Source organism: Lathyrus oleraceus, chromosome 2 (assembly GCF_024323335.1).
Source record: "Lathyrus oleraceus cultivar Zhongwan6 chromosome 2, CAAS_Psat_ZW6_1.0, whole genome shotgun sequence".
Classification (NCBI taxonomy): domain Eukaryota; kingdom Viridiplantae; phylum Streptophyta; class Magnoliopsida; order Fabales; family Fabaceae; genus Lathyrus; species Lathyrus oleraceus.
Genome location: NC_066580.1, coordinates 248,773,579 through 248,801,154, shown reverse-complemented (window position 1 = coordinate 248,801,154; position 27,576 = coordinate 248,773,579). Strand labels below are relative to the sequence as shown.

The 27,576-nt window shown below is 39.0% G+C and overlaps 2 non-coding genes across 2 annotated transcripts; both read left to right on the top strand.

Moving 5' to 3' along the window:
• The first annotated feature begins 10,575 nt into the window (after window positions 1-10,575).
• On the top strand, window positions 10,576-10,682 carry LOC127124998 (small nucleolar RNA R71). The gene has a single exon (XR_007804466.1). It is a non-coding gene; the product is annotated as a small nucleolar RNA R71 (small nucleolar RNA).
• Window positions 10,683-25,879: 15,197 nt separating this feature from the next.
• LOC127124620 (small nucleolar RNA R71) lies at window positions 25,880-25,986 on the top strand. Its single transcript, XR_007804091.1, has one exon. It is a non-coding gene; the product is annotated as a small nucleolar RNA R71 (small nucleolar RNA).
• The last annotated feature ends 1,590 nt before the right edge of the window (window positions 25,987-27,576 follow it).

The window sequence follows — 27,576 nt, the reverse complement described above, 5'->3', positions numbered from 1 at the left end:
AATGGTCTTCCTAATATGATAGGGATGTTGGAATCCTCTTTTATATCCATGATTATAAAATCAGTAGCAATATAGAATTGTCCTATGCGTTCCGAAATGTTTTCTAGCATACCTATGGGAAATTTAACAGAACGATCTGCAAGTTGTACGGAAATCCTCATAGGTCTTAGTTCTCCCATTTTTAGCCTTTCGCATATGGGCAAGGGCATTAAGCTAATACTGGCTCCTAAGTCGCATAGTGCTTTGTGTAAGGACAAAACTGGTTCTACAATAAATTTCTAAGATTTTGATGATAACAAAGGATGAAACCAAAATGGCACCCTAATGAGATTTTTTCTAAGTGTGCAGGACTCTGAACATTCATGCAGGACTCTGAACACTCACGCAGGATTCTGACCATACATCAGATACAAACTTATATCAGATATAAAGTATTAGATGATTATACGCCACTAAGAAAGGAATACGTCCAAAACGTTCTGATTCTGATCAAAGAGAGACAACAAAAATTCAGAAGCTCCAACAGACTATTGGTTTTAGACTCTGATACTTAAGAAGACTAGAACTCTGAGAAGCTCTGATGAAGTCAGATGTAATCATCCTCTGAAGACTGACTCTGGTACATCAAGACTCTGATGAAGATTTACAAGTCCAGAACGCGTAACGGAAATAAATCTCACTTAGGAAAGGAAGTATTTAAAGAAAGAATTAAAGAGGCGGACAAAATGGTTTTAGAAAGAAACAACAAAAGTAATGATATTAATGATTCTTCAATGACCAAGATTATGTCATCACTCCAACGGTCCTTCACAACTACTATATAAAGGACAGATCACTTCTCTAGAGAGACACACCTGAGACACACAGAAACATCATTCACATTCTCTCTTATTTTTCACGAGCTGCTGCTCTTACGTGAAAAGCTTTTGCTCCAATACTTTTCTGTAATACTTGCTTGTTCTTAGAAGCACTTTACATTACAACTTATTTTTGCTTAAATTATTTGCTCAAGTGATTTTGCGTAGTCTGTATACTTGAGAGGGCTAAGAGAGTATTCTCTTAGACGATTGGTTGTGTAATCTTTCAAGATTAGTGGATTAAGTCCTTTTTGAAGGCGAAATCACCTTGGTCAGGTGGACTGGAGTAGCTTTGACTTTCAAGCGAACCAGTATAAAATTCGGTGTGTTCTTATCTCTGAAAAAACTTTTATTTCCAAAACAATTCAAACCCCCCATTCTTGTTTTTCTCAACCTTCAGTTGGTATCAGAGCTTCGACTTTGTTGTTGATTTTCTAATCAAAACACTTAACAGTGTAGAGAGATCCAACGTGAGAAAAACTATGGCCAACACCAATGAAAGAGATAGTTACAACGCTAAACCTCCAATCTTTGATGGAGAGAAATTTGATTATTGGAAAGACAGAATTGAAAGTTTCTTTCTGGGATACGACGCCGATCTCTGGGATATTGTCACAATTGGCTACACACCACCTGTGACAGACGCTGGAGTTGCTATTCCTAGAAACAAAAGGTCAGATGATGAGAAGCGTGAATTCAAGAACCATCACAAAGCCAGAACAATACTACTCAATGCCATTTCCAACAATGAATATGAAAAGATCACCAACAGGGAAACAACTAAAGAAATACTTGACTCCCTGAGGATGACTCACAAAGGAAATTCTCAAATCAAAGAAACAAAGGCTCTGGCTCTAATCCAGAAATATGAAGCCTTCAAAATGGAGGACGATGAAGCTGTAGAGGTAATGTTTTCTAGATTCCAAACTTTAATTGCAGGACTCAAAGTGCTATATAAAGGATATACAACTGCGGATCATGTCAAAAAGATCATCAAAAGCTTGCCAAAGAAATGGAGACCTATAGTCACAGCCTTAAAACTATCAAAGGATCTGAACAACATCAGCCTTGAAGAACTCGTCAGTTCACTCAGAAGTCACGAGATAGAACTGGAGGAAGATGAGCCTCAAAAGAAGATCGAGTCTGTAGCACTAAAGTCCAGATCAAAAAGACGCAAATCAGATAGAAACAAAGCCTTCCAGGCTGAAGAAGAAGACATTGATGACTCTGAAAAGGAAGACTATGATGAGGAAGAAGAATTGTCCCTTTTAACCAGAAGAGTAAAACAACTCTGGAGAAAAAGGAATAATAACTTCAGAAAACCAAGACCCAAAGGAGATCGATCAGAATCAACTTCAAGAGGTAAATCTAACAAAGATATAACTTGTTATGAATGTAAGGAAATAGGTCATTACAAAAACGAATGTCCCAAGTTGAAGAAAGAAAGCTCTAGAAGAGAAAATTTCAAGAAAAGTTCCTTTAGAACCAAAAAGGGACTGATGGCTACCTGGGATGACAGTGGATCTAATTCCTCGGATCAGACTCTGATGAACAGGCAAATGTTGCACTCATGGCTACCACCTCCAGGAATACATCAGATGGAGAATCTGAATCCGAAGAGGTATTTTCTGATCTTTCTCGCTCTGACCTCGAATCATGCCTGTCTGAAACTCTAAACTCATATCAGAAACTTAAACAAAAATTTAAAGCTGTAAAAGAGGTTCTTGAAGAAACCCTCGAAAAATATGGTAAACTTGAGATAACAGTTTCAGATCTAAAAGATGAAAATCAAAATTTGACATTAGAAAGAGATTCCAAAAATAAACAATGTTTAAAACTTGAAGAAGCGTTATCTCATGCTCCACAAACTTCAAACACAGTAATTTATGAATATGAAAAGTCTTTTCAAAAGTTTCTGAAAAATGGGATAGAGAGAAGCAGAATGACATCCATGACTTATGGGGTCAGTCAGAACAATAGAAGAGGAATTAGGTATGATCCTAGTGAAGATAAATCTTCCACTAATGACAAACCTAAATCTCCGTTTTCTTATCACTACACACATACATAAGCACAACGTTTTGATAATGCTAGAAAACCCAAAGTGTTAAGAAACTCTTGTAAAACTAATCACAAAGGACCCAAAAGATTCTGGGTACCAAAGGATAAGATTGCTTATGTTGCAGATATCTTATGCAGCAGAGTTAAAACACCAGTCATGGTACCTGGACTTTGGATGCTCGCGACACATGACGGGAATAAAGTATATGTTCCAAAACCTGGAACTTAAAGATGTTGGCTTTATAGGTTTCAGAGGAAATCAGAAAGGAATGATTAGAGGCTCCGGAACTATTGGTAATGGTACTCTTCCCTCTATATTTGATGTTCTCTATGTAGAAGGATTAATGCATAATCTGTTATCAATAAGTCAATTAAGTCATAACAGCTATGATGTAATCTTCAATCAAAAAACATGTAAAGCAATTAATCAGAACAATGGAACAATCCTATTCATTGGCAAGAGGAAAAACAATATTTACAAAATAAATCTTTCAGACTTAAAAGAACAAAATGTAAAATGTAAAATGTTTGTTCATGAAGAGCAATGGGTATGGCATAGACGCTTGGGCCACATTAGCATGAGAAAGCTATCTCAGCTAAATAAACTCGAGTTAGTCAGACGTCTACCTAAGCTGAAGTTTTCTTCAGATGCTCTATGTGAAGCACGTCAGAAAGGAAAATTTTCAAAATCATCTTTAAAAAGAAAAATATTGTTTCTACCTTTAAGCCACTGGAACTTCTTCACATTGATCTGTTTGGTCCTGTTAAAACAGCATCAGTCAATGGGAAGAAATATGGACTAGTTATTGTTGATGATTTTAGTCGCTGAACATGGGTAAAATTCTTAAAGCACAAGAGTGAGTCTCACTCTGTATTCACTAGCTTTTGTTCTAAAGTGCAAAACGAATTTGACTCTAAAATCATTAGAGTCAGAAGTGATCATGGTGGAGAATTTGAAAATAAATTTTTTGAAGAACTATTTGATTCTAATGGAATATCCCATGATTTCTCCTGTCCTAGAACTCCACGACAAAATGGAGTTGTAGAAAGGAAGAATAGGACACTCCAAGAGATGGCCAGAACCATGATCAATGAAACAGGAGAAGTTGTCAGAAATAAAGCTAGACTGGTGGCACAAGGCTACAGTCAACAAGAAGGCATTGACTATAATGAAACCTTTGCCTCAGTCGCCAGGTTAGAATCTATTCGCTTACTTGTTTCATTCGCTGTAAATCATTCTATCAAACTATATCAAATGGATGTCAAGAGCGCATTTATTAATGGTTATATATCAGAAGAAGTGTATGTCAATCAACCTTCAGGTTTTGAAAACTCAAATTGTCCAGAACATGTTTTTAAACTTAAGAAATCTTTGTACGGATTAAAATAAGCTCCCAGAGCTTGGTATGAAAGGTTAAGCAATTTTCTTCTGGAACATGACTTTATTAGAGGGAAAGTTGACTCTACACTATTTTGTAAAAACATTAATAATGACCTCATGATATGCCAGATATATGTCGATGACATTATTTTTGGTTCAGCTAACCCTTATGTATGTCAAGAATTCTCTGAGCTAATGCAGGCAGAATTTGAAATGAGCTTAATGCAAGAACTAAAGTTCTTTCTAGGAATTCAAATCAATCAAGCTTCAGAAGCCACCTATGTTCATCAAAGTAAATACATTAAAGACATTTTGAAGAAATTTGAAATGACGGAATGCAAACCTTCTAAGACTCCTATGCATCCAACTTGCATTTTGGAAAAAGAAGAAGTTAGTCAGAAGGTTTGTCAGAAGCTCTATCGTGGTATGATAGGCTCTCTTCTCTATCTGGCTGCTACACGTCCTACTATTCTGTTTAGTGTATGTCTCTGTTCCAGATTCCAATCAGATCCTAGAGAATCTCATTTAACAGTTGTTAAAAGAATACTCGGGTATCTGAAAGGAACCCCTAACATGGGCCTGATGTATGAGAAAACATCAGAGTATAGACTTTCTGGTTATTGTGATTCAGATTATGCTAGGGACAAAATGGAACGTAAAAGTACATCTGGGAATTGTCAGCTCTTAGGAAAGAATCTGATATCCTGGGCCAACAAAAGACAATCAACCATAGCTTTGTCCACTGCAGAAGCAGAATATATTTCAGCATTATTATGCACTACTCAGATGCTCTGGATGAAGAATCAACTAGAAGATCTTCAAATCTTTGAGAGTAACATTCCTATCTTTTGTGACAATACTACTGCCATCTGTTTAAGTAAGAATCCTATTTTGCACTCCAGAGCTAAGCACATAGAAATAAAATATCATTTCATTAGAGACTATGTTCAGAAAGGGGTAGTAACGTTAAAATTTATTGATACACACCATCAATGGGCTGACATTTTTACCAAACCCCTTGCTAAAGATAGATTCTCTTTTATCTTAAAAAATCTAAACATTCAAAATTGTCCTGAATGAAATGTGCCTCTGAGTTAGCAAAATAAGACTCTGAAGTAAACAGTTGGATTCTGTATCTGACTCTGATGCTACTACCAATTAGAAGTCATCTGAGTTAGAAATCTCCAGGAACCAACCCTTTGGTATTCCTGAAGATCAGATAAAGTAACACGTGGAACATCATGCGTCTGACCTTGGAACTTCTAGACAGTTGTCTAGGCAGTAATCGAGAAATAGTCTCTTGATATCTTCTCGAGCAGTGTGCTGATTTTGGGATTAGACATCATTTATGAGATGTAATCATTCTCCTCTCTAGCGTGCGTACTTGGTTTATGCGCTATCTGTTAAACTCCCACTTCTGTGTTGTTTTGCATGCGCCCTAATTTGGGTATTTATACTTTTCACATTTCACAATTGCACATTTTTTCACTCACGAACACACCTAACTCTCTCTCTCTCTCTCTCTCTCTCAGTTTTCTCCTCTCTCAAAGGCCTTTCTACAGTTTTTACTCAAGTTCTTCAACGTTCATCTCAAGTTCTTCAACATTCTTCATGGATTCTCAATAACATTCTATATACAACTTCTCTCAACAGATGAACTCAACTGAGCAAGCTCCAAGTTCCAGTCATCAAAACCCTGCAGTCACCGGCGTCGTCTCCACTCCCATCTACAAAGAACCCCACATTCTTGATCGTGAGCCTCACATTCATCTTGCAACTCCATTTGAGAAACTGGAAGTGTTGTATGAAACCTTGGTGGATTTTGACAACATGAAAAGAAATGGTGTTGACCTCACTGATGAACTGAAGAAGCAAGGGTGGGAAAACTACTTTCAACGCCTCTACGACCCAGTATACACAAATCGGCTAAAGGAGTTTGAGCGGTTCGCTGACTCTGATGATCACTACATTGTCTCCTACATTCTGGGAGTCAAGATAGTTATCACAGAGAAATCAATTGCTTCTCTTTTGAACATGGAGAAGACTGGAGAAAGACGCATATACAACATCAACCCTAGGGCAAAGTATCTGTCCCATGAGATAAACCATACAATATTCCAACAGAATGCTGAAGGCAAGCATTCCAAGAACAAGGAACTGCACTAGAACCTTCGGGTATGGCTAAAGATCATCCTAGGCACCATCGATCACCGTCCAGCTTCTAACTCCTCAGACTACATCAACACATACCAGAAATGCATCCTCTACTGCATTCACAAGGGTCTAAAGCTCTGCCTTCCTGCACTTCTCTTCAAATATCTCAGAGACTCCGTGAAAGATACCAGAAACAACATAAAGACAAGAAACTACATTCCTCTGAGGAGACATATATCTGATGTGCTGATTGAAAGTGGCCTCGTGGACCATCTGATTCAGCTCAGACTCATGGAAGACGTGATGATAGATATTGGCAGACCTCTGAACGCTCGCAGTCTGAAGATCATGGGAATCATTAATCAAGTGAGGGTCAAACAAACACTGGACACCTCCTGGGAAGCACTTAAAGATCAGAGGGAGATTCCGAATGGACTCTACCTTTTCTCCAAGATCGACCCCCAGAGGTAGTCGCATACTATCTAGAGGATCTGCACAAACAAGGAGTGGATATCTCAGATTTCTCATTATACTGGCTGCCCGAATTTCCTCCAGACTTCCAGAAGAGGACACGAGAGCCCTCTGAGAAGACCAAGCAGGCAAAGAGAGTGAAGCTGGGAAAAACATCTGGATCAAGACCTTTAGTGCCTCTGGTTGGATCACTTGGTAAGTCTGTATCTCTCCCTCCCTCTGTAAAAATTAAACCTGTTGCTTCTTCACTTCCTCAATCAAAACCTATTTATACAACCTATGATACTCCTCCCTCAACCACCAGACCCTTTAACCTACTATCCCAAATTCAACCTTGCCACCACAACTCTACCTGTTTCAGAAGCAGAAATGCTAAATGAAACCATTTCACCATCTTCATCACCATTTCCATAATCCCCACCTTACTATGACCTCTCATCTGACCCTGAACCCTCTGATCCTCACTCCCCAACTCTGGCTCAGATCCAAAACCGTGCTCTGGCCTCTCATGTGCCACCACACTCTAACCCTAAACCTGAAGTCACTTCCCCACTCCCAGAAAACCCAAACACAACCACCTATGAACCTCCACCATCAGAACCAATCCACTCTGAATCACAACCATCAGAACCACTACACTCTGAAATACCCCAACCCACTACCTCCGCTGACCCAACAACTCCCACACTTAACCTATGCCCCCCACCTCTCCCTCTCAAGCCTCTGAACCAAAAACCCACCTTCTGACCCTTGAGGAAGCAATTACGATTTTTGCAGAGTCTTCAGTTGACAAGGTCAAGTTTCTGACCATCAACTCTGGCATCAGTGATGATCCCTTCCCTGTAAGGACTCACTGGAACAAAGTGATAAGTTGGATGACCTCTGAAGCTTTCAAGCTGAAAGGCCTCTTTGAACAAGTCCATAATGACTTCATCAGAGACGCTGAGATCAGACTCCAAGAGCGTCTAGCCAGAGAAGCTGAGGAGTGGGCAAGACAGGAAGCTGAAGAGAAAGAAAAACAAGAAGGACTTCAGAGAATTAGAGAATCTGAAGCTAAAGCTCTTGCTGATGCTGCTGCTGCTGCTGAAGCTGAGGCAAAAGCCAAAGCTGACGCTAAAGAAGCAGCTCGCCTTGCTGAAGAGTCTGCTACCAATGCCAGAAATGATGCACTGACTCAGGGGGAGTCCTCCAACTCTGGATTCGTCCCTCTGGTCCTAAAGACCCTTGAAGAGCTGCATAAAGAACAATAGGTAGTTCGAGCCAGACTGGATCAATAGGATTCTGTCAATGTCAACATTCAGAACATGTTGTCCCAGCTGCTCCAGATGATGCCTCCACCTCCAAAAAGGGGGAGATTGTAAGAACAAGACTGGTTCTACAATAAATTTCTAATATTTTGATGATAAGAAAGGATGAAACCAAAATGGCACCCTAACGAGATTTTTTCTAAGTGTGCAGGACTCTGAACATTCATGCAGGACTCTGAACACTCATGCAGGATTCTGACCATACCTCAGATACAAACTTATGTCAGATATAAAGTATTAGATGATCAGACGCCACTAAGAAAGGAATACGTCCAGAACATTCTGATTCCGATCAAAGAGAGACAGCAAAAATTCAGAAGCTCCAACAGACTACTGGTTTTAGACTCTGATACTTAAGAAGACTAGAACTCTGAGAAGCTCTAATGAAGTCAGACGTAATCATCCTCTGAAGAATGACTCTGGTACATCAAGACTCTGATGAAGATTCACAAGTCCAGAACGCGTAACGGAAATAAATCTCACTATGGAAAGGAAGTATTTAAAGAAAGAATTAAAGAGGCGGACAACATGGTTTTAGAAAGAAACAACAGAAGTAATGACATTAATGATTCTTCAATGACCAAGATTTTGTCATCACTCCAACGGTCCTTCACAACTACTATATAAAGGGCGAATTACTTCTCTAGAGAGACACACCTGAGACACATAGAAACGCCATTCACATTCTCTCTTATTTTTCACGAGTTGCTGCTCTTACGTGAAAAGCTTTTGCTCCAATACTTTTCTGTAATACTTGCTTGTTGTTAGAAACACTTTACATTACAACTTATTTTTGCTTAAACTATTTCCTCAAGTGACTCTGCGTAGTCTGTATACTTGAGAGGGCTAAGAGATTATTCTGTTAGACGATTGGTTGTGTAATCTTTCAAGATTAGTGGATTAAGTCCTTTTTGAAGGAGAAATCACCTTGGTCGGGTGGACTGGAGTAGCTTTGATTTTCAAGTGAACTAGTATAAAATTCTCTGTGTTCTTGTCTCTGGAAAAGCTTTTATTTCCAAAACAATTCAAACCCCCCTTTCTTGTTTTTCTCAACCTTCGCTTTGTCTATGACAAAATTTCCGATTACACAGGGTATGGAGAAACTACCCGGGTCTTTCATCTTAGGAGGCATATTGTTTTGTATTATGGTGCTACACTCAGCAGTAAGTGTAACAATTTCGTTATCCTCTATCTTCTTCTTGTTAGATAAGATTTCTTTGAGAAAAGTAGCATATGAGGTCATTTGAGTGATTGCTTCTGTAAAGGGTATTGTGATATTCAATATTTTTAGAAGCTCTACGGATTTTTTAAATTGCCCTATACTTTAGATTTTACAAGTCTTTGAGGATAAGGGATAGGGGGTTTATACGGTGGTGGAGGCACATAAAGTTCTTCTTTCTCTACGGCCTCCTCGTTTTTATCTTCCTCTTGATCGTCTTCCTTCTTAGTTTCCTTACCAGGGTCTTGGTGCATGGATGGGTTTTGAATTCTAGGGTCGGTCGGTCCGTCTAGTTCTGTCCCACTTCGTAGTATAATAGCATTTGCATGACCTTTCGAGTTAGGTTGCGATTGTCCAGGAAATGTGCCTGCAGGAGCAACAGTAGGTGCTTATTGTTGAGCCACTTGCGAGATTTGTGTTTCCAACATTTTGTTATGGGTGGCTAACGCATCTACCTTGTTTGCTAACTGCTTGATTTGCTCACTAGTGTGTATGTTTTGATTTAGGAAATCCTTATTTGTTTGGGCTTGGGTAGCTATGAAGTTTTCCATCATTATTTCCAGGTTTGACTTTCTAGGAGCATTTTGAGTATTTATGGCAGCTTTATGATATCCTGGTGGTACAACAGGTGCTTGGTTAGGTGCATACAATGCATTATTATTTTTATACGAAAAGTTAGGATGGTTCTTCCAACCTGGGTTATAGGTGTTTGAGGAAGGGTTTCCTTTAGCATAGCTCATCTGGTCTGTGGAGGTTCCTGTCAAGAGTTGACATTCTGGGGCAACATGCCCCGGAACTCCATATATCTCACAGTTTGGTGCTACGGCAGCCACGATGGCTGCGGGTGTTATGGTCAAGTTGTCTATCTTTTGAGTAAGAGTGTCTACCTTGACGTTAACATGGTCAAGACTGCTTAATTCGTACATGCCGCCTTTCATTGGAGGTTTCTCTACAAAGGTTCTTTCGCTTCCCCACAGGTAATGATTCTGAGCCATACTTTCGATGAGTTGATAGGCCTCATTGTAGGGATTATCCATCAGTGCGCCACCTGCAGCAGCGTCTACTGTCTATCTTGTGTTGTACAAGAGACCGTTGTAAAAGGTATGGATGATCAACCATTCTTCTAGACCGTGATGTGGACAAAGCCTCATCATGTCTTTGTATCTCTCCCAAGCTTCAACAAGTGATTCATTATATTTTTGTTTAAACCCGTTTATTTGGGCTCTTAGCATATCTGTCTTACTAGGTGGGAAATATCGGGTTAAGAAAACTTTCTTCAACTCGTTCCATGTAGTGACAGAGTTGGATGGTAGATACTGGAGCCAAGCTCTATCTCTATCTCTTAATGAGAATGGGAAAATACGTAGCCTTATAGCTTTTGGGCTGACACCATTCACTTTCACTCTGTCTGCGTATTGCAAAAACACTGACAAATGTAGGTTCGGGTCCTCCGTGAGACTACCTGAAAATTGGTTTTGCTGTACGACTGACAACAGCGAAGGTTTTAGCTCGAAATTATTGGCCTCAATGGCAGGGGAAGCGATGTTGTTATGTGGTTCATCCTGCGAAGGGATTGCATAGTACTTAAGAGGACGGTTTTGCACTCCTTCGGCCATCTCTGGTTGAATAACTGATTCAAAAATAGGGATGTTAAGGCCGGGAAGATTTAGCTTGATACGATGTTCTCGTATCAAGTCTCGTATCCGACGTTCTAGTCTAAGACAACACTCAGGTTCGTCGAAATATAGCTTTAATTTCTCGCCTTGAGAGCGAGTACTTGGCATACACTCGACAGATGTAGAAAAGGGAAAAAGAATTGTTTGCCTTAGTCTATACTGGGCAACACTGGAGTTACGATATCGACTAAATTAGTCCTCGACAACGGCACCAAAAACTTGTTCGCGTGACTTAGTAAGTCTATGGGAATCGTGACTGCAAATGCACAGTCGTATCGTGTAGTTTTAAAGATTATCGAACCCACAAGGACTAATAGTCAAACGTATCATTATCTAATGTTACTATGTAAATCTAAGGCTGATGATCGTTCTAATATTGGTGGGATGAATAGAAATAACTATAACGTAAATAGAATATTAGTAAAGCTATAGATAAAGGGATATCGGTATGTCACGCATCAAACCTCGGGGATTCGAAAGATAGTTGGTGTAATCTTGTTGGTCAAAATATTCTTCAATAGAAATTATTTATAGAAAGGACTTAGTCTCACACTCTCGTTTTTATTGACTTTGACCATACTTCTAAACCAGAATGCTTGGCTCTCACGGTCTTATTTAAAATTTAAAAGTAATTTTTGAATATGAATAAAGTCTAATTAATCCTAAAGTGCTCTCGCTATGTTTAGGATTAATGCCTAGTTTCAGCTATCTGGTTAAAATCTCAAACTCTCGTTCTTGTTGACTGTAACCTTAGTTTGTTTTGTACTCTCGTACGAAAAACAGTTGGATTAAAATAAGAAACTAAAAACCGGAAAATTAAGTTTAATAAAAACTAACACCAATTATTTACGAATCCCGTTGTTTCGACGGTCTTTTCATATCGATACCTAAGGGTTTAACCGGACATGGATCCGGTAACAGACTTGGTATTTGGAAAATCAAACATGCAATAAGACATAAATAAATAAAATATCAATCAAAATAAAACCTGGATTACAAATTGAGAACTAGAACTGAATCTTGATTCTTTAATTAAAATAATTCGACAGGCTTTGACAATGAGTAACCGTTATAATTGAATTCAAATGCGTAAAATAATATGCAATACTCCTCGATGAGGAGAAACTATCACTGTTACAAAGTAGGAAAACTGCCTAGGAAACTAAAAGAAAATAAATCTGACGAAAAATTAATCGTTGATTGAAAGCTGGAAGAAGAGAGAGAGAGGCGGTTGAAAAACTAAACTCCTTTGTGGCTAAATTATAGGCGAAGGTGAGTGCATTCGTGGCTAAAATCATGGAGAAAATAGTATGGAAGACTAGGTTGTGGCAATTGCCACAACCCTAGTCCTTGACTCCGTGGCGAGCGCCACAATTTTAGGGTTGGGCACCACAAACTCTTCATGCTTGGTGGAGGGCGCCACCACCCTCTTTGGTTCTTGTGGCGGGCGCCACACACCTAGGTGATGGGCGCCACAAGTCCATTTGGTGTGGTGGCCCATTATCTCTATTTTTCTCCATTTTCTTCTCTTTTTCTTTCCTTTTTGCTATTTTCCATTTTTCTTGCTCGTAAACCTTTTATTCGATAAATACCTGCAATAAACATAAAACTCTACATAATAATAAGTGTTAATCAAGTTAAAAGAAATGCATATGAAACCAAAAATACGATACATTTTCGCGTTATCAGTTTACTGTTTGCAGTGTTCCAAATGTCTCTGGTTTAGTCTTCCGGTTTGAAAAAAATACATACCGGAAGTCTTTTTCCAGGAGTTCTGGTACGAGGGTGGAATGTGTAATTTTTGGAAGTATCAACTGAATGGTAAAGATGAAATGGTAAATTGGTTAAAACCAATTAAGGGTAAAATTGGTATTTTAAAAAAATTGTTGGGGTATGAAGTAAAATTTCCCATTCATGGCTTGTGATCGACTAACTATTCATTTCCCAGGCTGACCCAATCAATTCCCTATCACGTTTGGCCTTATCCTCTTGGAATTTGGCCCCGGAGTGTTCACATCAGTGGACCTTTATTGGTTTCGTATGGGCCTAGTTAATTGGGCTTTGTACCAATTACTGAGCCTACACCGCCAAGCAGGCTTTCCACACCCCTAGCCAGGAGCTCCATTATGTTGGGCGTCAGTCCCAGGGCCCACACACCCACTTCAGTTTATCACCCCAATTCCAACATGAAATCTCCTGGCCCATAGCTTGCTTTTTTTACTTTTTTTTTACATGTTTGCCTCATTTTTTTACCATGTATTATATCTTGTTTTTTAATCTCGATTTCATTTGGTTGACATGTTTAGAAAATATTAGGATTTGTTTATGTGTCTTGTTAGAATTTAACCAAGTTTAATTAGGATTTTAACAAGACAAGGATTAATTCACTTGTTAATCACCAAGAAAAACCCTTGAAAAATATTAGAGGATTCCATTTAATTCTTGATTTTGTTTCACTAATTCTTTGCCATTTTAATTCAATTAATGAGCCATGTTTAGGATTTAATTTGATTTGTTTACCATGTTAATTTCCATATACCATGATATATCCATTTGAATTGTTCACCTTGATTGTGGTTATTGAATCCACATTGAAAATGGAATTTCAATTTGATATAATGTGTTAACATGTCTATTTTTTCACCATGATCATTATATCATATCTTGTTATCATTTCACCATTTCATCATTTTATCATTTAATCCATTTGTTTAGCATTTTAATATCCATCTTAATTGCATTTAGTTAATGCATGTTAACCCCATTTGTTGTTTTGTTTCCAACTGTGACTTTGAGATTCAAGCACACTTCTAACTAGCCATGCCTCTAACTCATTCACTTGACTTGTATTGTGTAGAGTACCATGCCACTAGTATGTTTTAGGAATCGTACATGGTTTGTATTTTGTTTAATTCTCTTTTCCATTTTCCATTTATGTTGTATTATTTCATCCCCTTATTGTGGGCCAAATGTCCCCCCACCCTATGAACATGTAATAGCTTAGGTTTATATCTTTTAGTAGCTCATCATGCATGCTAACTAAAAAGATAAAAACAAACGATAAAATAAAGAATTTCAAAAGGAAAAAAATGTACTTTATCCAACGTCAAGTTATTTTCCGAATAAAACTCATACCATTGCAATGTAAATGCTTGATCCAATGTCAAATATCTCTCATCCATTGCATGATCCATTATCCACATATCTTCTCCATTATCTTCTCAATCTCATTCTATATCCTCTCCTCCATTCTTCACATACTTTTTCATAATAAACTCAAACACTTGATCCAATGTCAAGTGCCTTTTTCAATACATTTTCACAACAAACTGGAATGAAAAAATGGAATGTACATGCTTGTACAAAACATTCAAGTACTTGGGTTGTTGGCCGTACCTAGCTTGAGGACCCGACACTTGACTTCCCCCTTAAAACATATAATGATTAAATCAAGTTAGATCTATGTGCTATGAGGAAGAAAAAGGGTAGTTAGGATACCATTGTCCTCTCGACTCCCAAGTATTCTGATTATTGGTCGTACTAAGTCAAGGGTCAGATACTTGTCTCCCTTTAAGTTCCGATGATTAGACTTTCCAAACTCTTTTCACAATTCAAACCTCTTTTGAACGAAAAAGAGTGGTTAGGATAATATTATCCTCTTAACTCCCGAGTTTTTAGACTGTTGATTGTATCTAGCCAAGCGTTTGATGCTTGTCTCCATACATAAAATAAACCCCAACAAATTAAATCATCTTTTCCTCACTACACACTCTTTAAACCTTTCAAAAGGGACGTGTTACTTTCATTCTACCGTGAACGACGCTTAAACCTCCATATGTGAGCAAGTAATGTTTAACTGTTTAAGTGTGATCCAAGCGCATTGATATGTCTCGTGACTGTATATAGAATATACTCTATCGGGTACTTGACTGCAAGTGCACAGTCCAGTCGTTTTAGTTTTAAAAGATATCGAACCCACAGGGACCGATGGTCAAACTAATGCTACTGACGTAACTATGTTTAGCTAAGGGAATGATTTTTAGAAGTTTCGTTGAAGAAAATTAAATCTAAGGGAAGTTGAGTTTTAAGAAAATATTAATAGGAGGATATCAGTATGCAACGCATTAATCGTCAGAGATTCGATAAGTCATCGGTATATAATTTAAGTACCAAATATCTTTCAGTAGAAAATACTTATTTAAAAGGCTTTATCTCACACTCTCGTGATTGTTGATTTAGACTATACCTTTAAGTCAGAATATACGCTCTCGCTGTCCCATTTGAAGTTAAAAATACTTTTTGAAATTAGATAAGTTCTAATTGCTTTTAAAGTGCTCTCGCAGTTTTTAAAATCAATGCCTAGTTTTTACTATCCAGTTCGACCCTCATGCTCTCATGATTGTCGGTTCTCACCTTAGTTAATTTCCCACTCTCGTGGCAAAATCATATTAAATAGCTTCTCACTCTTCTGACAAAGTTAATTAAATTTAAATTAAAAACTACAGCCAAAAATATTGTTTGAGACAAGAAGTTTTTCACCGATTATTATTAAATCCCGTCTAATTAAATTGTTACATACCGATACCAGTAGTTTAGCCAGACATGTTAAACAACGCAACCACAGACGAACATAAACAAATCAACAATAATATAGACATGATTACAATAATAATAAAGCAATAACAATTGAATAAAAACCTGGAAATTGGATTAATAGAATACGTCGAATCTTGAAGTACTCGAGCAGTCCTCAACAGGTCGGTAGGATGCTGCCTCTTCGAAATAATTGCTTAAACTAAATTAAATAAATTGCAGTAGTTCCCCAGTGTAGGAAACTACTACTTTGGCTAAATGAAAAATGGAAAGGGAAAGGGCAAATGGAAACTCTAAACGGAATGGTAACTAAATTGCGGTAGAGGAAACAATGTTGCTGAAAAATAATACTAGAAAGCAGAATTACTGTAGAAAATAAATTGCAGAGAAAAATTAAGCGTCCCCGTAGGTTTCCAACTTCTACCTTTTTATATCCGCCATTAGGTCATGGCAGTTGAGAGAAACAAGGATGAATTGGTTGAGTGAGGAATCCACGGGAAAGTGGCTGTGGAACGAGAATTTAGGCATGTTGGCTCACTTCTGTTGATTGTTTCAAGGCGCTGATTTTGGCCGTGTGACGTTCGTGATGGGCCTGTGACGGTCGTCATAGGCTGGGCGTTCCGATTGTTAGATGCTCTGTGACGGTCGTCACATCCACAATTTTTGTGTCCCCTATTTTTCTGTTTTTCTGCTGCTTTCTCTTATGTTTCTTCTTCTTTTCCTTCCTTTTCTATACTTTGCTCATTTAAGATGGGGATTGAAATAGCTGCAAAAATAACTCGAACACTTGCGGAATAATCGGAATATAAATGAAAGTGTTACGATTTTTGAGTGTAAATCAAGGCAAATATACGATGTATTTTCACATTATCAAACTCCCCTAAACTTGAATCTTTGCTTGTCCTCAAGCAAATCAAATTTGAAAACACTAGTTAAACGCGAATACATTTCCAATTCGTACGTGGTTGTTATGTGCTTTGTTAAGATGGCAGATAATCAAGTAAAACACTAAAGATATAGTGACGACACAAGCAATAAGCATTAACGTAGATCTCTCCTTTGTACAAGCCAAATCAAATCATGCTATTATAGCTCAACCTAGTGTTTCTCGTTCCTATTTCACCTGATTTCATTCTAGCGCAATCACATTAAGCCTTTTGCCTTCACACACATTAGTGAAGTAGTCAGTTAGTGACTTTGATCCTTTTCTTAGCACGGGGTCTAGTACACTAGTATGGTACCCCTTTATGTATCCCCTTTGAAGGTTGTGGGGGATCGAACCGTAGTTCGCCCTACCGAGTCCTGTACCAGGTACCGCTGAACCAACCAACCGGGTTTTTCTGTTCCTTCCTTTTGTATATCTTGCAACCGTTTATATGGTTCATTTATCAATTTCTCGATAGAAAAAGTATGAAGGATCTTCTTAATTTGTAGGCATCGATCACTTATATTCATCGGCTCTTCACATGGTTTGTGCTTAAGACGATGCTGACTGCTAGTATAAACTACTAGGGGTTAATCTAGAACGGAGACTTAAGGTATCAGTATAATGGGTATTCAAACTGATCTCGCAGGAGTGAGGGATCTAAGGTGTCGGGACGGTATCAATCTTGTTAGATTTTTCTCAGTTTCCTAACAGAACCTCTGTAAGACAACCTATATACTCGTAGGGTATGCATTTAATCTTAAGAACAAAAATTTTGTTATGTCAAATTAGGTATAAATGAATGAACGATGGTAGCGATTAAATAAAGACAAAAAAACCAAATTTTGTTATGGCTAAAAATAGAAACAAGTAAAGGAAAGGTAAGGATTTCCTCCCACATTTAAACAAAGCATTGTCCTCAATGCGACAATATAAATAAAAAGGGAAGAAACACGAAGATCACTACTCGTCGTCACGACGTTGGCCTCTATGCGCTCTGGATCTTGCTCGTGCACGCTCACTTCTTCCTTGCTGGGTAGGATCCAACCCCACATGCTAAGTGTACTCCTGGATGGCATCAATGTGATGTGTCAGGGAACTCATCTCTTTGGAAAGCTCCGGTATCGCCTGGTCATGCCAGTTTGCATAGTCGTGTTGATCCCTCTGTATCTACTGGATTGTTTGCATCATTTCTGTCTAGCGATCCTCCATCCTCTGGTTGTGTCGCAACATCTCAGTGTAGATGTCTTCCATGGTGACGGATCGTCGCTCATTTCTTCGATGGCCTCGGGAAGATGTCTCCGCAGCGTACTCAGGAGGTGGTTGTGGCATTTCTCGATCAAGTTCCTCCTTATTAGGATCTCCTTCATTTGCCTCAGGGGCGTTCAGATTAAAAATCCAATTTGCCATATTCTGCGGATCTGTACGGTTCCTGTTGGGCATGATGATGCTTTGAACTATCTTGTTTCTAACCATAGGATGATACTTTCCGTTGTCTCTGGCCTTGATGAGTTGTGAAGAACGGCAATACTCGATGTCGAGGGACTCGGCTGGCAAGGCTGGCAAGTCGGTGAGCCTATCCCCCAGATTCAGGCCTAGTGCTTTAGAGGTGATGATTCCTCCAAAACAGAATGCTTGGCCGCCTCTCATGCATGCAGCCTGTATGTTGGTGAATAGGAATGGGGTGGAATTAAACGCGATAGGGGTGAACACACAGTGAAGAAAGAAGAGGTCCTTAGAGTTTACCTTGTGATTGTTGACTCTTCCGGAAACCGTGTGCCCTAGGACTCGGTGGAAATATCTTATAGCCGGGTTGTGGATGTAAGTTGCGTTGAGCGTATCCCAGCTTGTGGCGTTTATGTTGGTAAGGCTATGCCACACTCCAAATGCTATTTCTGACCATTCGTTAGGGATACAGTAGTGAGCTCCCTCTCCATGTCGGAAGCGAAGCATTCACCCTATTTGAGTTTGGTTCAGGGAATACTCGGTACCGAACATTCTGAATGTGGCGACTCCGGTGGTGAATTGAGTTGCTCCAGAAGGGGTAATGTAGGAGAAAGAACTCAGGAATTCCAAGGTCATCGCCTCGTAAGTTGGTTGCTGTGTGGTGCAAAGCTATGTCAAGCTGGACTTAGTCAGAATCCAACCCACGCCATCTGAAAGTCCCAGCTCCGTCGAACATTCGTTATCAACATACCTCGTAGCTTGCACTGAACGTTGATAGAATTTAAGGTAGTTGTCTCTCTATTGCTCGTCGGGTTCTCCATTTCTGAATACGATAGTTGAGAGGTCGAGAGCAACTCTCTCTTGACGGGCCATTAGTGTGGTTTATGAAAATATATGTGTTGGTGGGAGAGATGGATTTCGTGATTTATAAGGTACTCACAAGTTTCTCGCTTAAAAGGATGTAAAGAAATGGTTAATGGAGAAAAGAGTGGTGTGAGTGGGAAAGTAGGATGATTTGATGAGGAAGAAGAGAGGAAGTGCGCCTGTTTTTATAGGCGCGCCGTCTGAATCCGTGACGGTCGTCACAGGGGGGTTACGGTCGTCACGTATAACGGTTGTGTAACAGTCGTCTGCATGATGTGTGATGGGTGTGGTGCATCCGTGACGGGCGTCACGCCTGTGTGGTGGGCGTCACACTACATGTGATAGTCGTCACATGCACGTTCACAAATTTTTAAAGTAAATGTAGCAGTAGTATAATAAAATGACTGGAAAATTGAATTTATTGTAGAAGCATAAATAATAGCAATGTTATTTAAATTAAATTAAAATATTAAATTTAAATGTAATATTAAAATAAATAATAACGATAAAAGTGATAAATAAGAGCAATAAATAAAAGCAATAAAAATGCTCCCTCCCCACACCAAAACATAGCAGTGTCCTCATTGCTTAATGTGAGTAGGAGAGGTCAGCGGTCAATGAAATCAGCCACGGTTCTGTCCCAATGCAGCTACAACCTAGTTTAAGTAATCAAACTGTTCGACGACGACATCCATTAGGCTTAAGACATCAAGGCACATGCTCTTTATTTCTTCTTTCATAGTGGTAATGTCAGTATGGAAATCATCCAGACGGGCAAGGAGTATGGCAAGATTTTCTACATAGGATGGAAGTTCTGGTTCATCTATGTTATAGTAGTTTGGAGGAGTTTCAGGGTCAGATTCATCAACAGGGATAAGGTCATCTAAATACTCATATATAGGTGGTGTCTCAGGAGGTGAAGGTGGCTCAATTGGGTGTTCATTTAAATCATAAATCCAGTTATTTCGGTTATGAACACTTGTTCTCTCATGGGTAGGTAGGGTAAACAGTTGGACTACTTCGTTACTAATTAGGTAATCAAAAGTATCAGGCCCAAGGTTTCCTATGATTCTACAGTCAAAGCAAAATTCAAGGTCCATGGGTCGGATGTGTCCAAACGGTACATGCTCGTAAAATGGGTGTCTAAGTCCAATGGCATCAGCTATCATGGTTACTAGGCCGCCTATTATGATTGGGGTGCGATTGTTCTTTGCAAGGTGAATGAATCTCTCCATCATAAATGTCACAACATTGACATGTCGACCTTGGTCGACACAGAGTAAGATGAAAAGTTCATCTCGTGACACTATGGTGTTGTTCGCTTCCTTTCCAAACAGGGTGTGGGCTAGTATTTTATGGAAGTCACGGATAGCAGGGTTATGGATCATTTGGGAGTGCATCTCGTTTGGGTTAGGGTGGTAGTCTTCGGTTAAACTACTCCAAAAGTAATCTAGGTCGATGTCATAGATTAATTCCTCTTGGCGGGTAGTGAAAACAAATGGGCCACTAGTAAATCCTAGGAGGTCAACAAGGTCTCTACGGTTATAAGTGAAGTCCATACTAAACAGCCTAAAGGAAATCAACCCTTTGTTGATTCCGTAACCATGCTCGGGGTTGTAAACTAGGGAGCTAAGGAATTCTAGGGTGAGTTCACGGTAAGTGACAAACCTTCTCTTAATAGCAGCATTCTCCCATCCTAGCTGGTTAAACATAAACAAGATGCTGTCTCGGATACCTAACCTATCCATGGTAGGTCCATCATAATATATGGATAAAGCCATATCCTTCTAAGCTAAATAATCATAGCGCCTTCTCTGAACTCTGCCTATGAAAACTGTGTCTACTGGTTGCATGATGAAAGTTAGTGACTAACTAGTTATAAATTCGCCTATTAATCAGTATCCAATGTTTCTAAGTTCGTAACTAGAAGCAATAAGTATTACTGCATAGAATCAAGGAAAGGGATCAAAAATACAGATGAAAGTGAAAGAAGGAAAATACTTAATAACAAAGATAACAAATAAAAGAAAAGGCGGGTTGTCTCCCACTAAGCACTTTGTTTAACGTCGTAAGTTCGACAATAACACTGCGATGTACTAGTTTTGGGGTTGAGTAGGTAGCTCTATAAGTCTTAGACTATTTGAATAATCTTTGTTGTCAATATTATGGTAATGTTTCAATCGCTGCCCGTTTACCATAAATGGTTCACTATTCCGACCTTTGATTTCAATCGCACCGCTTTTAAGGACTTTTGTGATTTCGGAAGGGCCTGACCACCTAGATTTAATTTTTCCTGGAAAAAGCTTAAGTCTCTAATTAAATAGTAGTACTATGTCGCCGACATTAAACTCTTTCCTAGATATACGTTTGTCGTGCCATTTTTTGGTCCGCTCTTTATATATCCTGGCATTCTCATAGGCGTCTAGTTGAGGTTCTTCCAATTCGTGAATGTCCAAAATTCGTTTCTCACCTGCGGAAGTATAATTTATATTTAGGGTCTTAATTGCCAAGTAAGCTTTGTGTTCTAATTCCATAGGGAGATGACATGATTTACCGTAGACTAATTTAAAGGGTGTGGTTCCTATTGGGGTTTTGTAATCTATCCTATAGGCCCACAGAGCTTCGTTTAGTTTAGATGACCAGTCTTTTCTGGATATTCCGACAGTCTTTTCTAGAATCTGTTTGATCTCTCGATTCGAAACTTCGACTTGCCCATTAGTTTGTGGGTGATAAGGTGTTGCTACACGGTGTCGGACTCCATACTTCAGAAGAAGTTTTCCAAAGATATTTGATATGAAATGGGAGCCACCGTCACTAACAACTAGTTTTGGCACACCGAATCTAGGAAAGATGATGTTCTTGAACAACTTAATCATTACTCATGTGTCATTTGTCGGAGAAGCTACGGCCTCAATCCATTTTGAAACATAATCGACAGTAACGAGTATGTACTTATTACCAAAAGAAGATGAGAATGGTCCCATGAAGTCAATCCCCCACGCATTGAAGACTTCCACTTTTAAGATTCCTGTTGGTGGCATTTCATCACGTCTTGAGACGTTACCCGTGCGTTGGCACCGATCGCAATTTATAACCACATTATGGACATCTTTCCATAGAGTAGGCCAAAAGAGGCCCGATTGTAAGATCTTAGTACATGTTTTTGAAGTACTTGCGTGCCCACCATAGGGAGCGGAATGGCAATGAGAGATTATGTCGTCTATTTCATCCTCAGGAACACATCGACGGAAAATACCGTTGGTACCTCTTTTGAAAAGCAGAGGTTCATCCCAGTAGTATTATTTAGATCATGAAATAATATCTTCTTTTGTTGGTAAGATAGGTCCGGTGGAAGTACTCCAACAGCTAGGTAGTTGACAAAATCAGCATACCATGGCAGAGTTGCATTCGCATGAATTTCTTCCATGGATTCTTCTATTTCGGTATCATTTATTGTTAGTTCAGACATGTCACTTTCCATTTGGGCTATAAGTCGTTCGTAAAGGAAATCATCATTGATTGGAATTTGTTCAGGTTTATTCCCTTCGATTCGTGATAAGTGGTCTGCTATTACGTTTTCAGTACCCTTCTTATCTTTTATCTCTAAGTTAAATTCTTGTAAGAGTAGGATCCATCTTAAGAGTCTGGGTTTGGCATCCTTCTTACTTAGCAGATATCTAATAGCGGCGTGGTCAGTATAGATAATGATTTTCGCCCCTACTAAGTAGGAACGGAATTTGTCTAAGGCGAACACAACGGCTAAAAGTTCCTTTTCAATGGTGGCGTAGTTCATTTGGGCTGGATCTAGTGTTCTACTTGCGTAGTAGATAGCATGAAGTTTCTTATCCTTTCTTTGTCCTAGTACTGCGCCTACGACATAATCACTCGCATCACACATGATTTCGAAAGGTAATCTCCAATCAGGTGGTTGCATGACAGGTGTGATGATTAAAGATGTTTTTAATTTCTTGAACACTGTTAAACATTTTTCATCAAAGATAAAATCAGCGTCTTTCATTAATAGACCCGTAAGTGGCTTGGTAATTTTCGAGAAATCTTTGATGAAACGTCGGTAGAAATCGGCGTGTCCTAAAAAGCTTCGTATTTCTCGTACAATTTTCGGAGATTGAAGATTCTCTATGATTTCAATCTTAGCTTTGTCTACTTCAATTCCTTTATCAGATACTACGTGACCTAACACGATTCCTTGTTGGACCATGAAATGACATTTCTCCCAGTTCAAAACGAGATTCACCTTTATGCATCTTTCAAGTACCATTTCAAGGTTTGATAGACATCCTTCGAAGCTCTGCCCACAAACAGAAAAGTCGTCCATAAAGACTTCCATAATGTCATCTATAAAATCAGCGAAGATTGACATCATGCATCTTTAGAATGTTACGGGAGCGTTGCATAATCCAAATGGCATTCGTCGGGAAGAGAATGTACCATAAGGGCACATGAAGGTTGTCTTCTCTTGGTCGTCAGGATGGATTGGAATTTGAAAGAATCCTGAATAACCGTCTAGATAGCAGAAGTGGGAATGCTTAGCCAATCGTTCAAGAATTTGGTCAATGAAAGGCAGAGGAAAATGATCCTTCCGAGTGACTTTGTTTAGTTTTCTATAATCAATGCACATTCTACTTCCGGTCACAACTCTTTGTGCTATAGATTCACCCTTCTCATTCTTAACAAATGTAACACCCCATTTCTTGGGTACTACATGAACGGGGCTAACCCATTGACTATCGGAGATCGGGTATATGATTCCAGCATCTAGTAACTTCTTTACTTCATCCTTGACTACCGTACTTAAGATTGGGTTGATCCGTCTCTGGTGTTCTCTAGAGGTTTTACAATCTTCCTCCAGCATAATGCGATGCATACAGATAGAAGGACTTATCCCTTTTAGGTCGGTGATGTTGTATCCTAACGCAGTTGAATATTTTCTTAAGACATCTAGTAACTTTTTAGTTTCCATCTGTCCCAAGTCAGCGTTGACTATTACTGGTCTTTTGAGTTCAGTGTCTAGGAATTCGTATCTTAGGTTCTTTGGTAGTGCTTTTAATTCCAAGTTTGGTTTCTTTGGGCATGGCATGTGGTTGGGCGTAAGTGCTAAGCATTCACTTAGACTATCATTTTGGTATGGTTCATGCCAATTATCGTCTTCAAATATTTGAGGGATTTGGATTTTCATTATATCAGAGTATGTGGTTTCTTGCATCTCCATCTCTCTTACGCACTCGTCTATGACATCAAGTAGATAACAGGTATCGTCTATAGCTGGCGCTTGTAAGAATTATGTCAAGATGAATTCAACCTTTTCCTCTCCAACTTTGAATGTTAGCTTACCTCTCTTTACGTCTATTATGGCTCCAGCGGTAGCTAAGAATGGCCTTTCTAATATAATAGGTGTACTGGCATCTTCTTTGATGTTCATGATTATGAAGTCTGTAGGAATGTAGAATTGTCCTACACGTACTGGGACATTCTCTAGTATATCGACAGGATATTTGATTGAGTGGTCAGCTAATTGAACAGACATCTTGGTTGGTCTTAGTTCTCCCATATTGAGCCTTTTACAGATGGTTAAGGGTATTACACTAATGCTAGCTCCTAGGTCGCATAGAGCTTTATCGATGATGAATTTTCCAATGACACATGGTATGGAGAAACTACCTGGGTCTTTTAGTTTGGGAGGCATGTTATTTTGGATTATTGTGCTACACTCAGCAATAAGTGTAACTGTTTCGTTATCCTCGATCTTTTTCTTATTTGATAGGATCTCCTTAAGAAATTTGGCATATGAGGCATTTGTGTGATGGCTTCTGTAAAGGGAATTGTAATGTTTAGTTGCTTCAGAAGTTCAACAAATTTCCTAAGTTGCCCTGCAGTTTTAGAACTTACGAGTCTTTGAGGATACGGAATGGGTGGTTTATAAGGTGGTGAAGGCACATAAGGTTTTTCTTTCTCTTCGGCCTCTCGGGTATTATCTTCCTTCTCCTTCGGTTCACTTACCTCCTCAGTTATGGTTTTGTCTGGTTTTTGGTACATGGCAGGATTTTGGAGTCTTGGATCTACGGGTCCGTCTATTTCTTTTCCACTTCTCAGTATAACGGCATTTGCATGTCCTTTTGGATTAGGTTGTGGCTGTCCAGGAAATATTCCAGCGGGAGTGGAAGTAGATGCTTGTTGTTGAGCCACTTGTGAAATCTGTGTTTCAAGCATTTTGTTGTGGGTGGCTAAGGCGTCTACTTTGCCCGCTAGTTGTTTAAGTTTCTCGCTAATATGTATGTTTTGGTTCAAGAAGTCTTTGGTTGTCTGAGCTTGGGTAGCTATGAAGCTTTCCATCATTAGTTCAAGGTTTGACTTCCTAGGCATGTTAGGAGCATTATTAGCTGGCTTTTGATATCCAGGCGGAACAACGGGTGCTTGGCCAGGTGCATACAGGGCGTTGTTATTCTTATACGAAAAGTTAGGATGGTTTTTCCAACCTGGGTTGTAGGTATTCGAATAAGGATTTCCTTGTACGTAATTCACTTGATCGGTTAAGACTCCTGCTAATATTTGACATTCTGGTGCAGTGTGTCCAGGGGTTCCACATAACTCACACTTTGGAGTCACGCCAGCCATAGTGGCTATGGGTGGTATGGTCAAGTTGTCTAACTTTTGAACAAGGGCATCTACCTTAGCATGGACATGGTCAAGGCTATTGATTTCGTACGTTCCACTTTTTGTTTGGGACTTTTCTACTGGAGTTCTTTCACCTCCCCATTGGCAATGGTTTTGGGCCATGTTTTTAATGAGTTGATAGGTTTCGTTGTATGGCTTGTCCATAAGTGCACCGCCTGCGGCAGCGTCTACTATCAGTCTTGTGTTATACAGAAGTCCATTGTAAAATGTGTGAATGATCATCCAGTCTTCGAGACCGTGATGTAGACATATCCTCATCATGTCTTTGTATCTCTCCTACGCATCGTATAGAGATTCTACATCTTTTTGTCGAAATCCGTTGATTTGAGCTCTCAGCATAGCAGTTTTGCTTGGTGGAAAATATCAGGATAAGAAAACGTTCTTCAGTTCTTCCCATGTTGTAATTGAGTTGGATGACAAGGATTGCAACCAAGCCCAAGCTCTGTCTCTTAGTGAGAAAGGAAAGAGGCGTAGTCTTATCGCATCTTGAGATACACCGTTCACCTTTATAGTGTCTGCGTACTGCACAAACTTGGTCAAATGTTCATTAGGGTCGTTCGTAGGATTTCCAGCAAATTGATGTTGTTGGACGGCTGATAATAATGAGGGTTTCAGCTTGAAATCGTTTCGATTGATAGCAGGGGAAACAATGCTGTTGTGAGGTTCTTGTTGGGATGGAGTAGCGTAAAACTTAAGAGGACGATTCTGTGGTCCTACTGCAGCCATGGTTGGTTTTTCGACGGGTTCAAAAGTAGGAAAGAAGATATCGGGAATATTGTACCTTTGTTGGTACTCTAGTATTCGACGTCTTATACATAAGAAACACTCTAATTCAGCGATTGGTGGTGCTAAGTTATCGCCTTTTGAGCGAGTACTTGGCATACAATCGGGGGAAATAAGGGAAAGGAGATTATTTTTTTTATTTTTTAGCCTAGTCTATACCGTGCAACGAAAGAATCACACTATTTGACTAAATCAGGTCCCCGGCAACAGCGCCAAAAACTTGATACGTCTCGTGACTGTATATAGAATATAGTCTATCGGGTACTTGACTGCAAGTGCACAGTCCACTCGTTTTAGTTTTAAAAGATATCGAACCCATAGGGACCGATGGTCAAACTAATGCTACTGACGTTACTATGTTTAGCTAAGGGAGTGATTTTTAGAAGTTTCGTTGAAGAAAATTAAATCTAAGGGAAGTTGAGTTTTAAGAAAATATTAATAGAAGGATATCAGTGTGCAACGCATTAATTGTCAGGGATTCGATAAGTCATCGGTATATAATTTAAGTACCAAATATCTTTCAGTAGAAAATACTTATTTAAAAGGCTTTATCTCACACTCTCATGATTGTTGATTCGGACTATACCTTTAAGTCAGAATGTACGCTCTCGCTGTCCCATTTGAAGTTAAAAATACTTTTTGAAAATAGATAAGTTCTAATTGCTTTTAAAGTGCTCTCGCTGTTTTTAAAATCAATGCCTAGTTTTTACTATCCAGTTCGACCCTCACGCTCTCGCGATTGTCGGTTCTCACCTTAGTTAATTTCCCACTCTTGTGGCAAAATCGTATTAAATAGCTTCTCACTCTTGTGACAAAGTTAATTAAATTTAAATTAAAAACCACAGCCAAAAAGATTGTTTGTGACAAGAAGTTTTTCACCGATTATTATTAAATCCCGTCTAATTAAATTGTTACATACTGATACCGGTAGTTTAGCCAGACATGTTAAACAACGCAACCACAGACGAACATAAATAGATCAACAATAATATAGACATGATTACAATAATAATAAAGTAATAACAATTGAATAAAAACCTGGAAATTGGATTAATAGAATACGCCGAATCTTGAAGTACTTGAGCAGTCCTCCACAGGTCAGTAGGATGCTGCCTCTTCGAAATAATTGCTTAAACTAAATTAAAT